Source organism: Myotis daubentonii, chromosome X (genome assembly GCF_963259705.1).
Source record: "Myotis daubentonii chromosome X, mMyoDau2.1, whole genome shotgun sequence".
NCBI lineage: Eukaryota > Metazoa > Chordata > Mammalia > Chiroptera > Vespertilionidae > Myotis > Myotis daubentonii.
Window position 1 is genome coordinate 92621793 of NC_081861.1, and position 15091 is coordinate 92636883.

The following is a 15091-nucleotide window of genomic DNA, read 5'->3' on the forward strand; positions in this document are numbered from 1 at the left end:
GAGGGTTCTTGACTTTCTTTAAAGCTAAATCTACTGATCATATTCTGAATCACTGTCCTTTTCACCTCATTTGGAGAGTTGCTCCTTAAATAAACTCTTTTCCTTGACACCTATCTCTTTCTCATGAGCTCCTTCCTTTTTCATTCTTAAATATGCACATATCCACTGACCAAAAAGAGTGTTTTCTTTTCTTTCTTTCTTTTCTTTTTTTATTATTTTTTTTTTTGCATTAGGTTACAGCCCTTTTAACTTCTCTATGCTCTCATATTAAAGAGCAGTGGACCAGAAATGAATAAAACTCAGTTTTATCCTGGTTCCTTCCAATAAAGTTGGGTAAGTTACTTACCCTCTCTGGGCCTCAGGTTTTCATTGGTAAAATGAGCAATTATCTCAATAATTTCTTTCATCTCTGATGTACAGTGCCTGATAGAACTACAAATAAGGAACCAATACTCAGTGCCTCCATTTCTTAACAAATACTTTTGGAAAATTCTTTTTTACTACACTTGATCTTAGCCAAAAGGCCGAGAAGCAATGAGAAATTCTTTTTTAAATGGCCTTTATATCCAGTTACATACTGCTGCTATAATGCTGTATATCAAACGGCTGAAAGTTCAGTAGCTTAAAACAAGCATTTAATTATTTCTTGAGTCTGTAGGTTGGCAGTATAGGCTGGGTACAGCTGAGCAGTTCTAGGCTCATTTGTCTGACAGTCAAGTGGTGGTGGGCTAATCTAGGATGGCTCTGGCTGAGGTTACTAGGCTCCGTTCCTTGTCCAGCAGGCTAACTCAGGCTGTTCTCACAGAGATAGCTGAGAAATAAGAGACAAATGTAAACACAGAAAAGCTCAAGTTTCAATGTCAGAACTGGTACGTCATTACTTTTGCCATATTTTATTAGGCAAATCCAACCATAAGGCCCACCTAGAAAAAGGGGTGGGGGAATAGGTTCTGCCTTTTACTGAGAGGAACTCCAATCACATGGCAAGGAACAGGGTTTCAGAGAGTGGTAAAATATTGGGACCAATAATGCCTTATAGCCAAATACAGGTTCTCAATCCTTATTTTTCATGATACTCCCACACTCAGTATGTAATACATATTTACTATCCACTTTTAACTAATTCAACACATTTCCTGAACACCTACTTTGTGCAAGGCACACCACCTAGGCTTTCAGAGTATAGAAATTTCTGGAAGTGCATAGGCTTTGGATTTAAGACAGAGTTGTGTTCACATTCTAGCCCTGCCACTTATTGAATCCAAACTGCTTCCTCCTCTGTAAAAATGAGAGTAGCTACCCTAATAGGGATAGTGTAAGATGAAGAAAGCATGCAGAAATTCATGGCATATAATTTTTAGCTTCCTTCTTTCCTTCTCCTCATCTTTTCGGTTCCTTTTCATAGCACTGCCCTCTAGCAACTATGGTTTTCATCAAGATTGTTTGAAACATGCCGTGGTTGGTTTGGCTCAGTGGATGGAGCGTCAGCCTGTGGACTGAAAGGTTCCAGGTTCGAGTCCGGTCAGGGGCACATGCCTGGGTTGCAGGCTTGATCCCCAGTGTGGGGCATGCAGGAGGCGGCCAATCAATGATTCTCTCTCATCATTGATGTTTCTATCTCTCTCTTCCTCTCCATTCCTCTCTGAAATCAATAAAAATATATTTTAAAAAGGATTGTTTGAAACACAGTGTTCTCTCAATATATATCAGATCAGTAAAGCTCAAATTTAGATTTCTAGCTATAACTTCTACTACTCTCCCGACTCATATTTCCAGTTGTCTGTAGGATGTGACCACTTTTATAGCCAAAGTCAACTCCTGCACAACTGTGGGGAGCTGATATAGGGTTAAGCCTTGGACTGACCTGTTGGTAAAGTCACAAACAATTCCCAGCTTAGAGGGCACAGTCCTCTTAGCATAATTAGGTTTGACCTTATGAGGCTCTCTAGATCTTATCTGGGAAGCTAATGGGCTGAGGGAAGTGCAGGAAGTGACCAAAACAAGTGAAACTCACAAGAACTGTGTAACTATGGAAACCACTACCTTGTTTACCTCTGACTATAAAATAAAGGCTCAGCTTGCCTCAGGATCTTTTCTCTGTGGCCTCAGCCAGGCACAGGAAGGTCCACGGAGACTAAAGAGAGCTAGAGAGTTCTGAACGCTGTCTCCATGTAAAACATTCTTTGCCGACTCCATCCACACATTTGGGAAGCCCTGGACCTGATGGGGCTGGACCCCAGCATATGGCGCCTGGACAGGCCGAACAGGATTCCCCTAGGTAAGCCCTCCCCCATTGAGAACCCCCACACTCAGGATGGATAGGACTCCACCAGGGTTCTGCAGACCCCCCTACAGAGGATAAGTAGGGTAAGAAGGTGGATAGTACAGAACTTAGATTGAGAAGATATGCCATACTTAGTCTAAAGGAAAAAGACTCTGTACTGATCTTTTAACACATATGCTTGCTAGCAGAGGAGTTAAGGTTACTCCTAGTCAGATGGAACGTTTTATACAAGTGTGTCCATGCTTTTCTGAGGAAGGAAAGGTGCCAGAAAGGTAAATGTAGAGGCATGGGAGAAGGTAGGCCCAAGGAGCCTTATCCTTTTTTTATTATTATTGCTTAAAGTATTACAAAGGGTATTACATATGTGTTCTTTTTTTTCCCCCCACCCTTGACAGTCACCTAGCCTCCCCTATCCCCCAGTGTCTTATGTCCATTGGTTATGCTTATATGCATGCATACAAGTCCTTTGGTTGATCTCTTATCCCCCCCCCCCCCCCCGCTCCCCAACCCTCCCCGGCCTTCCCACTGCAGTTTGACAATCTGTTTGAGGCAGCTCTGCCTCTGTATCTATTATTGTTCAAAAGTTTATAATGGTCTCTATTATCCATGAATGAGTGAGATCATGTGGTATTTTTCCTTCATTGACTGGCTTATTTCACTTAGCATAATGCTCTCCAGTTCCATCCATGACGTTGCAAATGGTAAGAGTTCCTTCCTTTTTACAGGAGCATAGTATTCCATCGTGTAGGTGTACCACAGTTTTCAAATCCATTCATCTACTGATGGGCACTTTGGCTGTTTCCAGATCTTAGCTATGCTGCTATGAACATAGGGGTGCATATATCCTTTCTGATTGGTGTTTCTGGTTTCTTCGGATATATTCCTAGAAGTGGGATCACAGGGTCAAATGGGAGTTCCATTTGTAGGTTTTTGAGGAAACTCCATACTGTCTTCCATAGTGGCTGCACCAGTCTGCATTCCCACCAGCAGTGCACAAGTGTTCCTTTTTCTCCACATCCTCTCCAGCACTTGTCGTTTGTTGAATTGTTGATGATAGCCATTCTGACAGGTGTGAGATGGTACCTCATTGTTGTTTTGATTTGCATCTCTCGGATGATTAGTGACTTTGAGCATGTTTTCATATGTCTCTTGGCTTTCTGAATGTCCTTTTTTGAAAGCTGTCTATTTAGGTCCTTTGCCCATTTGTTGATTGGATTGTTTAACTTCCTTTTGTTAAGTTGTATGAGTTCCCTATAAATTTTGGAGATTAGGCCCTTATCAGATATGACATTGGCAAATATGTTTTCCCACACAGTGGGTATTCTCATTGTTTTGTTGATGGTTTCTTTTGCTGCGCAGAAGCTTTTTATTTTGATGTAATCCCATTTGTTCATTTTCTCTTTAGTTTCAAGTGCCCTAGGAGCTGTATCAGTGAAGAAATTGCTTCGGCATATGTCAGATTTTGTGGACTTTGGATTCTTATAGAATTTTTATGGTTTCCTGTCGTACATTTAAGTCCTTTATCCATTTTGAGTTTATTTTTGTGTATGGTGTAAGTTGGTGGTCTAGTTTCATTTTCTTGCATATATCTGTCCAATTTTCCCAACACCATTTATTGAAGAGACTATCTTGGCTCCATTGTATGTTCTTGCCTCCTTTGTCAAATACTGAGCCGAAACCAGTTTGGCTCAGTGGATGGAGCGTCCCAGGTTCGATTCCGGTCAAGGGCATGTACCTGGGTTGCAGGCATATCCCCAGTAGGAGGTGTGCAGGAGGCAGCTGATCGATGTTTCTCTCTCATCGATGTTTCTAATTCTCTATCTCTCTCCCTTCCTCTCTGTAAAAAATCAATAAAATATATTTTAAAAATATATATATTAATTGAGCATATTGGTTCGGGCCGATTTCTGGGCTCTCTATTCTATTCCATTGATCTATATGCCTGTTTCTGTGCCAGTACCAGGCAGTTTTGAGAACAGTGGCTCTGTAATACATCTTGATATCTGGTATTGAGATCCCACCTACTTTGTTCTTTTTCAGGATTGCTGCAGCTATTCGGGGTCTTTTTTTATTCCAGATGAATTTTTGGAGAGTTCGTTCTAGATCTCTGAAGTATGCCGTTGGTATTTAATGGGAAGTGCGTTGAATTTATAGATTGCTTTGGGTAGTATGGACAGTTTAATGATGTTGATTCTACCAATCCATGAACACGGTATGTTCTTCCATCTGTTTATGTCTTCCTCTATATCTTTTTTCAACGTCCTGTAGTTTTCTGAGTAGAGGTCTTTTACCTCCTTCGTTAAATTTATTCCTAGGTAGCTTAATTTTTTTGGTGCTATGGTAAATGGGATTGTTTTTATAATCTCTCTTTCTGAAAGTTCACTATTGGTGTATAGAAATGCCTCAGATTTCTTGGGGTTAATTTTGTATCCTACTACATTTCCAAATTCATGTATTAAGTCTAGTAGCTTTTTGATGGAGTCTCTAGGGTTTTGTATGTATAATATCATGTTGTCTGCAAATAAAGACACTTTTACTTCCTCTTTTCCAATTTGGATGCCTTTTATTTCTTCTACTTGCCGAATTGCAATGGCTAACACTTCCAATACTATGTTGAACAGGAGTGGTGAGAGGGGGCATCCCTGTCTTGTTCCTGTTCTTAGGGGAAATGGTGTTAGTTTTTGTCCATTGAGTATGATGTTGGCTGTGAGCCTGTCATATATGGCTTTTATTATGTTGAGGTATGATCCTTCTACTCCCGCCTTACTGAGAGTTTTTATCAAAAATGGGTGTTGAATTTTGTCAAATGCTTTTTCTGCATCAATTGATATGACTATGCGGTTTTTATCTCTCAATTTGTTTATGTGATGTATCACGTTTATTGATTTGCGGATATTGTACCATCCTTGCATCCCTGGGATAAATCCTACTTGGTCATGGTGTATGATCTTTCTGATGTACTGCTGGATCCGATTTGCTAAGATTTTTTTGAGGATTTTGGCATCTATGTTCAGGAGGGATGTTGGCCTGTAATTCTCTTTCATTGTGTTGTCTTTACCTGGTTTTGGTATTAGGGTGATGCTGGCTTCATAGAATGAGCTTGGAAGTGTTCCTTCCTCTTGAATTTTTTGTTGTAGTCTGTGTAGGATAGGTTTTAGTTCTTCCTTGAATGTTTGGTAAAACTCCCCTGTGAAGCCGTCTGGTCCTGGGCTTTTGTTTGCTGGAAGCTTTTTGATGACTGCTTCAATTTCTTCCATAGTTATTGGCCTGTTGAGATTTTTTCGATTCTTCCTGATTGAGTTTTGGAATGTTGTATTTTTCTAGGAATATGTCCATTTCTTCCAGGTTGTCTAGTTTGTTGGAATAGAGCTGTCCATAGTATTTTTTAACAATCATTTGTATTTCTGTGGGGTCTGTTGTTATTTCGCCTCTATCATTTCTGATTTTGTTTATTTGGGTCCTCCCTCTCTGGTTCTTGGTGAGTCTGGCTAGAGGTTTGTCAATCTTGTTTATCCTTTCAAAGAACCAGCTCTTGGTTTCATTGATTTTCTGTATTGTTTTTTTTTGGTCTCTATGTCATTTATTTCTGCTCTAATCTTTATTATCTCCTTCCTTCTGCTCACTCTGGGGTTTTCTTGTTGCTCTCTTTCTAATTCTTTGAGTTGTAGAGTTAGATGATTAACTACCATTTTTTCTTATTTTTTGAGACAGGCCTGTAGAGCTATAAACTTCCCTCTCAGGACTGCTTTCATTGTGTCCCAGAGGTTTGGGATTGTTGTGTTTTCATTGTCATTAGTTTCCAGGATGTTTTTAATTTCTTCTTTGATCTCATTGGTAACCCAATCAATATTTAATAGCATGCTATTCAGCTTCCAGGTGTTTGAGTATTTTGCGTTGTTTTTATTTTAGTTTATTTCTAACATTATGCCATCGTGGTCTGAGAAGATGCTTTTTATGATTTCAATCTTCTTGAATTTGGGGAGACTTTGCTTGTGACCTAATATATGGTCTATTTTTGAATATGTCACATGAGCACTTGAGTAGAATGTATATTCTGTGGCTTTGGGGTGAAGTGTTCTGAAGATGTCTATTAAGTCCATCTGATCTAGTGAGTCATTTAAGATTGCTGTTTCTTTGCTGATTGTTTCTCTAGAGGACTTATCAAGTGCTGTCAGTGGTGTATTAAAGTCCCCTACTATGATTGTATTGTTGTCGATCTCTCCTTTGATATCTTCCAGGAGTTTTTTTTTTTTATGAATTTGGGTGCTCCTGCATTGGGTGCATATATGTTTACCAGGGTTATATCTTCTTGTTGTATTGATCCCTTTAGTATTATGAAGTGGCCTTCCTTATCTCTTGTTATGGCCTTCACTTTGAGGTCTATTTTGCCCGATATAAGTATTGCTACCCCAGCTTTCTTTTCATTTCCATTTGCCTGAAAGATATTTTTCCATCCTTTCACTTTCAGTCCGTGTGAGTCCCTTCTAATGAGGTGGGTCTCTTGTAGACAGCAGATGTATAGGTCATGTTTTTTTATCCATTCAGCCACTCGATATCTTTTGGTTGGAGCATTTAGTCCGTTTACATTTAAAGTTATTATTGAAAGGTACTTGTTTGTAGCCATTTCTTTTTTGTGTGGCTGTTTTCTTTCTGAGCTTTTTATTTCCTCTTTTTACACCAGTCCCTTTTGCATTTCTTGCATTGAGGGCTTGGTGGTGATAAACTCCCTTAGCCCTTGCTGGATAGAGTATTCTTGGATTCAGTCCTTTGCTTTGCATGACTTTGTAAATTTCCGTCCATTCTTTTCTGGCCTGATGTGTTTCTGTTGAGAAATCATTTGATAATCTAATGGGAGATCCCTTGTATGTAACTTTCCGTCTCTCTCTTGCAGCCTGTAAGATTCTCTCTTTGTCCTGAACATTTGCCATGGTAATTATGATGTGTCTTGGTTTGGGTCCTTTCGGGTTCACCTTGTTTGGGACTCTCTGGGCTTGTGTGACTTTTTTCTTCCCCACCTCAGGGAAGTTTTCTGATATTATTTCTTCGAATAGGTTTTCTAATCCTTGTTCATCTTTCTGTTGTTCTGGCACCCCTATTATTCGTATGTTGTTTCATTTCATGTTGTCCCAAAGCTCCCTTAGGCTCTCCTCTTGTCTTTTAATTTTTTTCTCCAATTGCAGTACATTTTGGGTGTGTTTTCCTTCCTTGTCTTCTAATTCACTAATTCGGTCCTCCACTTCTCCTAGTCTACTGTTGATACTTTCAATGGTGTTTTTATTGCAGCTATATCTCTCTTCATTTCTTCTTGGGTCTTACTTAAGTTGTTGATTTTTTTCATCTGTTTCTTCTAGCTTCTTCCATATGTTATTGATTTTTTCATCTGTTTCTTCTTGCTTCTTGCATAGGTAGTTGACTTTTTCATCTGTTTCTTCTAGCTTCTTCCATATGTTATTGATTTTTTCATCTGTTGCTTCTTGCTTCTTGCAGAGGTTGTCGATTTTTTCCTCCATCCGATTTATGCACTCTAGGACCCTTATTCTGAATTCTTTTTCTGTCATGTTGCATGCCTTTGTATTACTTAGCTGCTTTTCTGGAGATTCCTCCTTCTCTTTCCTTTGGGGGTTTCTTTGTCTCACTGACATATCTAGACGTTGAGTCGTTCAGTAGCTGCTCCCTGGGTGGCAGTGGCTCCTTGGGCTGTGGTTGCTCCTCGGGCAGTTGCGGTAGCAGCAGCTCCTCTGGTGGGTGCTCTTCACAGGTGTGGTGGCTCTTTTGCCTCGTGGGGGGAGGCTTCACGTACAACTGATGTTCCTCAGACAGAGGGTGTGGTGCTCAGGAGGCTGCTGTTGCTTGGATCTGCCGCATTGATTTAAAGGCACAAAATACAACACAACAAGGCACCACGTACCAGGCACTAAACACAAATATATTCACGATATTAATAACCCCAAATAAAGGTGACCACCTGAATTAAGAGAATTACGGGATAAGGAAGAAAGAAGAGAAAAAGATAAAAGAGAAAAAAGAAAAGAAAAGATAAGTAGGGAAGAAAAAAAAGGACTGCAAAAATGAAATTGGCAAAATGGAGGGGGAAAGAAAAGAGAAAAAAAAGAGACAAAAAAAAAGAAGAGCGAAAAGAGAGAATGAAGTAGAAGAGGGGAAGAGGCTATGTATATGAGGAGAAAACTCCTATAGAACTGCCACTAATCCCAACAAATTCCAGCAACAGCTCCCTGGAGATGAATGCAAACTAGAAACAACCAATAATATCAAGACAGGCAAGGGAAAACAGAAGCACAAAAATAACCGGGGGGTGGGGCGGGGTGGAGGGAGGGGAAAAATCAGCAGAAAAAAAGAAAAAGAAAAAGAAAAACAGCCTCACAACCAGTCCTAAAAAACACACACACACACACAGACACAGAAGAAACAAACAACAACAAAAAAAACCCCAATATACTCAACAATCAAGCAAACAGCAACAAAACAATAGAAAGATAAAAGAAAAAAATTTGGATAGTGAAGAAAGATAAGGGATATGTGTATAAGGATTTAGAGCAGTGGGTTGGAAATAGGATATATAAGTAGGGTGAAATTTTGACAGGAGGTAAACAGAAGGAATAGGGAAAATCTAAAGCAGGAATAGGGTTAGAGAAACAGGACAACAAAAGGGGAAAAGTGAGGGAGAGGGTTTTAGCATAGAGGTAAAATTGAGGTAGGGAAAATTGATGCTAAAGGAATGATGAAAATAGAATAGAGAACACTAATCCCAAAATAAAATAAAGAGAAAACAAAATGGTAAAATGGTAGCAGTAATAATACTGGTTAAAAATAAAAATGTAGTAATTAAAAGGGAAAAATCAGGTGATGGAAAAAGAAGAAAAAAAATGGTTTCTTAGTTAAAACTGGAAAAAAAGAAAAAAGAAGAAAAATAATTGCAGTAGTGAAGGTCCTTTGGTTCTTCTACTCGTCAGTCTGGCTCGCCTTAGTCCTGTCAGGTGTTCAGGAGAGTGTTGAATTTCCCTGCGATACACTGTTCCTCCGTGTTGTAAACCACAGTCCTGATTTTAAAGCAGGCCGTATTTGTTTCCCAGACTGCCTTAATTTGTATTTAGCTAAGAGTCAGTTTGTGGCTCAGCCTCTGGGTGGCAGTGTTTTTGGGTTGGCCTCTGAGGCTATAGGGCCTCTCTGTCCAATAGCTTGGGTTTATCGTCTCTAGTGCACTTAAAACTGGTGTGGGGAAGTCCACTGCCCAGAGCTGGTTCCTTAATAGTTACCCGCTCTGTCTTGTTGCTGGGATTGAAAATCCCTCTATAGGCCAGACCCTGTTAACTCCCAGACACTGATCAGATTATTTTAATCCTTGATCTTGTTCAGGGTGGAATCTGGGTGTGGCTGTGCTCCTTGCCTGGGGGCTAGGTGGAGGAGTCCCACCCTCTGGAGAGAATGGCTGCCCAGATCCTGGGCCCAGGGGTGTCTCAGCACTCAATTCGCTGCCACCTCTCCCGCCCCCCCCCCTCCTCAGTCTCTCCCCAGATTCCATTCATCCACACCTTCTCCCTCTCTTCAGCACAGGTGAGTGTCTGTATCCCAAATGTCTTATGAACAGGATTCAGTGAAAACAAACAAACGCCGGCCGTGGATATGGGGAAGGCTGAATTTCTGTAAGCTCCTCTCTTACTGGCAGTGCATGGTCTGGTCAGCTCTTCAGGCTGCCCCCTTTAGGCTCAGTCCTCCGTGATCACAGAACCCAGATCTCAAATCCCCTGGCACCAGGAATCCCTCAGATCTCCTTTCCCCAGTCAGGGGCTGTGCCTGTCCCAAGGGATGCGGCTGTCTGCCACGCAGTCTCCCTCCGACCCTCTGGGCTCAGAGGTCTGGCAAACTTTCCTGCCCAAATCCCTGTGTGTTTTTTTGTTTTGTTTTGTTTTGTTTTGTTTACCTTTCCAGGGGAGTTCTGCCCTTCCCGGCTGCAAACCGTCTCACCAGCTGAGTAATTTCTCCAATTCAGGGTGGGTGTTATTAGTTTCAGCTGCTCACTCCATTTGCTCCGGGACACGACCTGGGACGCGTCTGCCTATATCGCCGCCATCTTCCGTCGAGCCTTATCCTTAACCCCACTGCAGCCTTTCCACCCGGGAAAGTGCAGGATTGGCAAACTCTCTCTGGGGTGATAGATCAGGACTCAGGTAATAGCGGAAAGCGCCAATCCTACTCTTAAAATGGATACAAGAGAGCTTTTGGGGTTTTTCTTTTTAATGCCTGTTTTGGATTGAGTAAGTGGATTTTACTTAGTTTTAACATATCAAAGTTAGCTCTTAACACAAAAGGAAAAACTAACAGTTTGACTCAAAGTTGGGATTTTGTTTTGAGATGCTGAGGCTCGGGGGTGGAGCCAATTCATGGTTAGAAATGTGAAGCTGCGGCTTTTTGGGTTGAAGTGGGAAGTTATGAATACAGAGGAATATATATGGTCAGAATTCCATCAATATAAACCTTTTCTATAAAAACAAAAATGGGGGAGAATAATGTTATATGTTAGATTTTTTGGAAATACAATGCAGAGGGTTGTACAGCAGCCAAAAGGCCTCGGGCCTCCTGTGCAATAGCCTCTGCCAACTCAGCCTGGTAGAAGGATACACAAACCAGACAAGAGTTTTACCAGATCTAGTAATGATGTGGGGAAGAGGTTGTGTTTTGTATCTTTCCAGAAGGAGCAGCCTCTACCTCCATCCTGGGGACCGTCATCCCTGGGAAGCCGAGTTAGCACACCTGACCAGTGCCCGTCTGCAGCAGATGTGCAGCCCTGAGCTGGAACCACCTGTCTATTGGAAAGATCACATGTGCCTCCTTTTTGTCTGTCCATGTGTCCCAGCTTTGCCCCACATCTCTTTTCCTTTTTCCTTTTTTTAAAATCTGACTACTTGTTTGCTGGTTCTTTGGCCTTTCTCCTTCTCTCCTGAACACAGCCTTTTCTAGAATCTCCCTACTCTACTGTTCCAGGAAGGGCACCTCCCTTTTCTGCCATGACTGGGAGTGTCTGGTATATGCCCCATATGTGGAGTTGTCTTGTACCAAGAGCCTGACATCCTGGGCTGAGAAAGCCCTGTCCCGGGCCCACAAGTGTTGCCTGAGTTCTCTGTTCTTGCTGAGGTCATGGTGGCTGGTACCATAGATCTGTCTCTCGCCCAATGGCGTGAGCTGGGCCCTCCCTGGAGAAGAAACCTGGGTTTCCCAAGATATGTGACCAGAGCCAGGGCCCCGCCAGCAGGCGAGGGGAACCCAAGGCATGTGCTGGGCGTGGAGGCCACAGGGGCATAGGCTACCAAGGAGACAGAACTGAACCTCACATCACCCTGCTTGGCCCCGGAGGATGGCTGGTTAGCCAGAGACGGGTAAGATTCCTCAGGGAGGAACAACCTAAGACAGGCACAGTCACAGAGGGGCCGGCAGGAGAGAACTTGGGGGTCAACAGAGGTGGGGCACAGATCCTCACCCCCCCAACTATGCAGGGGCTTGAACACTTGCCCCTTCTGAGGGAGGTCTCCTGCCCCCATGGTTGCTTCCCACTTCCCATGCCCAGCTCAGATCAGGACCCAGGTAAAGACAGAGACTGGCTGACAGCAGCTGCCCTCTCACTACAACAGGACTTGTTTCCCATTTCTACCTTGGACCACAGGGAAAGGGGCAGCTGAAGGAAAGGGCTGTGTAAGGATGCTGCCTTCTTCCCTTCCTTCTCCCTCTTTTTTCTAAACACTTCCATGCCTTGTAGTTCTTTTTCTTTCTCTTCTTTTTCTCTCTACTACCCTCCATCTCCATCTCATCCTCCTCCTTCCCAGTATCATCCATATCAGCTGACCCAGAGGGCACAGCTGACTCCTCCCCGGACACCAACACCACCATCAAACGCAGCCCTGATGGACCCTTTGATCCAGCCGTACTACGCGCTGACACTTTGGGAAGCCCATTGCCAGTAACACCGCCTGCTAGCCAGATCAACAAGGACAACCAAACCACCGACTTGGGGTCAGCTGAAGAAGTTAACAACTGAGGCCCAGCAGATGGTAGAAAGGTAAGAAGTGGAAGCTACTCTCTCAGCCAAGTCAGAGGACTCTGAGTAAATCGGCAAAAGAAACTTTCATTTGGTAGAAAAATGTTACTGTGGTTTGATTTCTCACTTATTGCTGTTTTGCACTGCCATTGTTTTATTATTCTTACTAGTTTTAAAAATGTTATGTTTAAGTTTTCAAATGTTTTGGGTTTTGCATTGGCATTGTTTTGTTATTGTTTTAATAGCCAGAGTTTTGTTCTCGATGCTTAAGTTTGATGTTTTAAGTTTTACTGTCATTATGGTAGCTTAAAAACTCTCACTATAGTAGCTTAAAAAATAAAAGAAGGGTGAGATGTAGGGAGCTGATATAGGGTTAAGTCTCGAACTGACCTGTTGGTAAAGTCACAAACAATTCCCAGCTTAGAGGGCACAGTCCTCTTAGCATAATTAGGTTTGACCTTATGAGGCTCTCTAGATCTTATCTGGGAAGCTACTGAGCTGAGGGAAGTGCAGGAAGTGACCAAAACAAGTGAAACTCACAAGAACTGTGTAACTATGGAAACCACTACCTTGTTTACCTCTGACTATAAAATAAAGGCTCAGCTTGCCTCAGGATCTTTTCTCTGTGGCTTCAGCCAGGCACAGGAAGATCCACAGAGACTAAAGAGAGCTAGACAGTTCTGAACGCTGTCTCCGTGTAAAACATTCTTTGCCAACTCCGTCCACACCTTTGGGAACCCCTGGACTGCTGGGGCTGGACCCCGGCAGTAGGATGTGACCACTTTTATAGCCAAAGTCTGCTCCTGCACAACCATTATCAGAAACACACTATTCTTCGAGGCCCACCAGTTAGAAATTACTGAGTAGCCAGATTATTATGACCACCTGATGTTTATAGGCAATTTAGCTATAATTTCATGCTGAAGTTGCTAGAGGGCCAGAACATTATAAATAGGGAAGCAGGTTGTTTACCAAGACAGAAGTGATTTTTTTCTGAAGATATGGGTAAACAATGCAATTTAACAGCCTTTGAATGTGGGCTATATATTATTATGAGTGGCCAGATTATTATGAGCACCTGACATTTGTAGGCAAATTAGCCGTGCACTGCATCGTATGGGATATGGAAGCCAAAGGCCTGTTCGAACACCTTTGCTGTTTGCAGTTATCAAGATAAAATGTCTCCAATCCACACAGGAACACAAGGATTGGACAGTCGAGCATTGGAAAAAAGTCATGTGGCCGGATGAATCACGTTTCTAGTTGCATCATGCAGATGGCAGAGTGAGAATTTGGTGGAAACAGTATGAAACCATGCACTCCACATGCATGAGTACAACCCTTCAAGCTGGTGGGGGCCATGTTATGGTTTGGGGCATGTTTTCCTGGCATGATTTGGGCCCTTTAATTTGTGTGGAACAATGTCTGAATAGCACAACATACCTAAGTATCATTGCTGATCAAGTTCATCCTATCATGTTGATGGCATATCCCAATGCAGATGGCTTCTTCCAACAAGACAATGCGTCATGCCATGGTGCTTGTATTGTGCAGGAGTGGTTTCAAGAACATGAGGGAGACTTTACCTTGCTTAGGTGGCCCCCACAATCACCAGATCTCAATCCAATTGAGCATTTGTGGGACAAAGTTAAAAGAGCCATCAGGCAGCAGGTTCCACAACCATCAAATCTCACAGAACTGGACAGTGCTATTCATCAGGCATGGTGTCAGATTCCTCACATCACCTTTCAACATCTCGTGGAGTCAATGCCAAGAAGAATCGCCACATTATTGAAGGCAGAAGGTGGCCCAACAAAGTACTGATGGGGTGGTCATAATAATCTGGCCACTCACTTTCAAATATATCCCACGTTCAAAGGCTGTTAAATCGTGTTGTTTACCCAGATCTTCAGAAAGAAATCACTTCTACTGTTGTGGTAAACAACCTGCTTCCCTATGTATAATGGTCTGGCCCTCTAGCCATTTCAGTGCAAAATTATAGCTAATTTGCCTACAAACGTCAGGTGGTCACAATAATCTGGCCACTCAGTGTATATTGTCACTCCTTTCTTCCTGCTAGCCTCCTCCCAATCCAGTTTCTCAACACATTCTCATTTATTCCTTTGAATTCACTTTCATCAAGATATTCATCTGCTCCAGAACTTTTGAATACATCCTAAACTACCACAATAAGACCTAACTCGCAATTTCCTAGATTTCAATACCCACCCTCAATAATTTGGTCTCGTCCAACTAACTATATTTTCCTAATTCAGATGAATTCATGGCAATATATGAGTTATTAGAAAAGGCTTATAACAATACAAAGACTACTTTCCAATTGTGTTGAGACTGGTTTTGTAAGCCAATGCATATTTAATCACTACTCTAAGCCTATTTTCTTAATTAGCTATAAAATAAGCTTAGAAACTGTACCTACCTCACAAAGTGAAATATAAAAAGGCAGCTAGAAAAATGTCACAAAGCATTGTGGTTATGTACAGGACAATGTGCCACAATCTCCCACGTGTACACAGAGAGCTTTACAGACTTGTTCATATGTCTTTGCCACCTGGAATGCCCTTCCTCCTCTCCTCTTGGATGCAGATCTCCCCATATTTCAAAAACAAGCTCCTGTTCTTACTGATCGCTCTGATATTTTATGTGGTACCACAAACAAGAACCACGATATATTCCAACTTTTATGTGTGCAGAGGGGTAGGGAATTTGAGTTCTTCAAGTAGATTGTAAACTGAGGT

The 15091-nt window shown here is 42.0% G+C and overlaps 1 pseudogene; it reads right to left on the reverse strand.

Moving 5' to 3' along the window:
- Positions 1 to 393: 393 nt before the first annotated feature.
- LOC132225474 (U2 spliceosomal RNA) lies at positions 394 to 536 on the reverse strand (annotated as a pseudogene).
- Between the last annotated feature and the right edge of the window lie 14555 nt (positions 537 to 15091).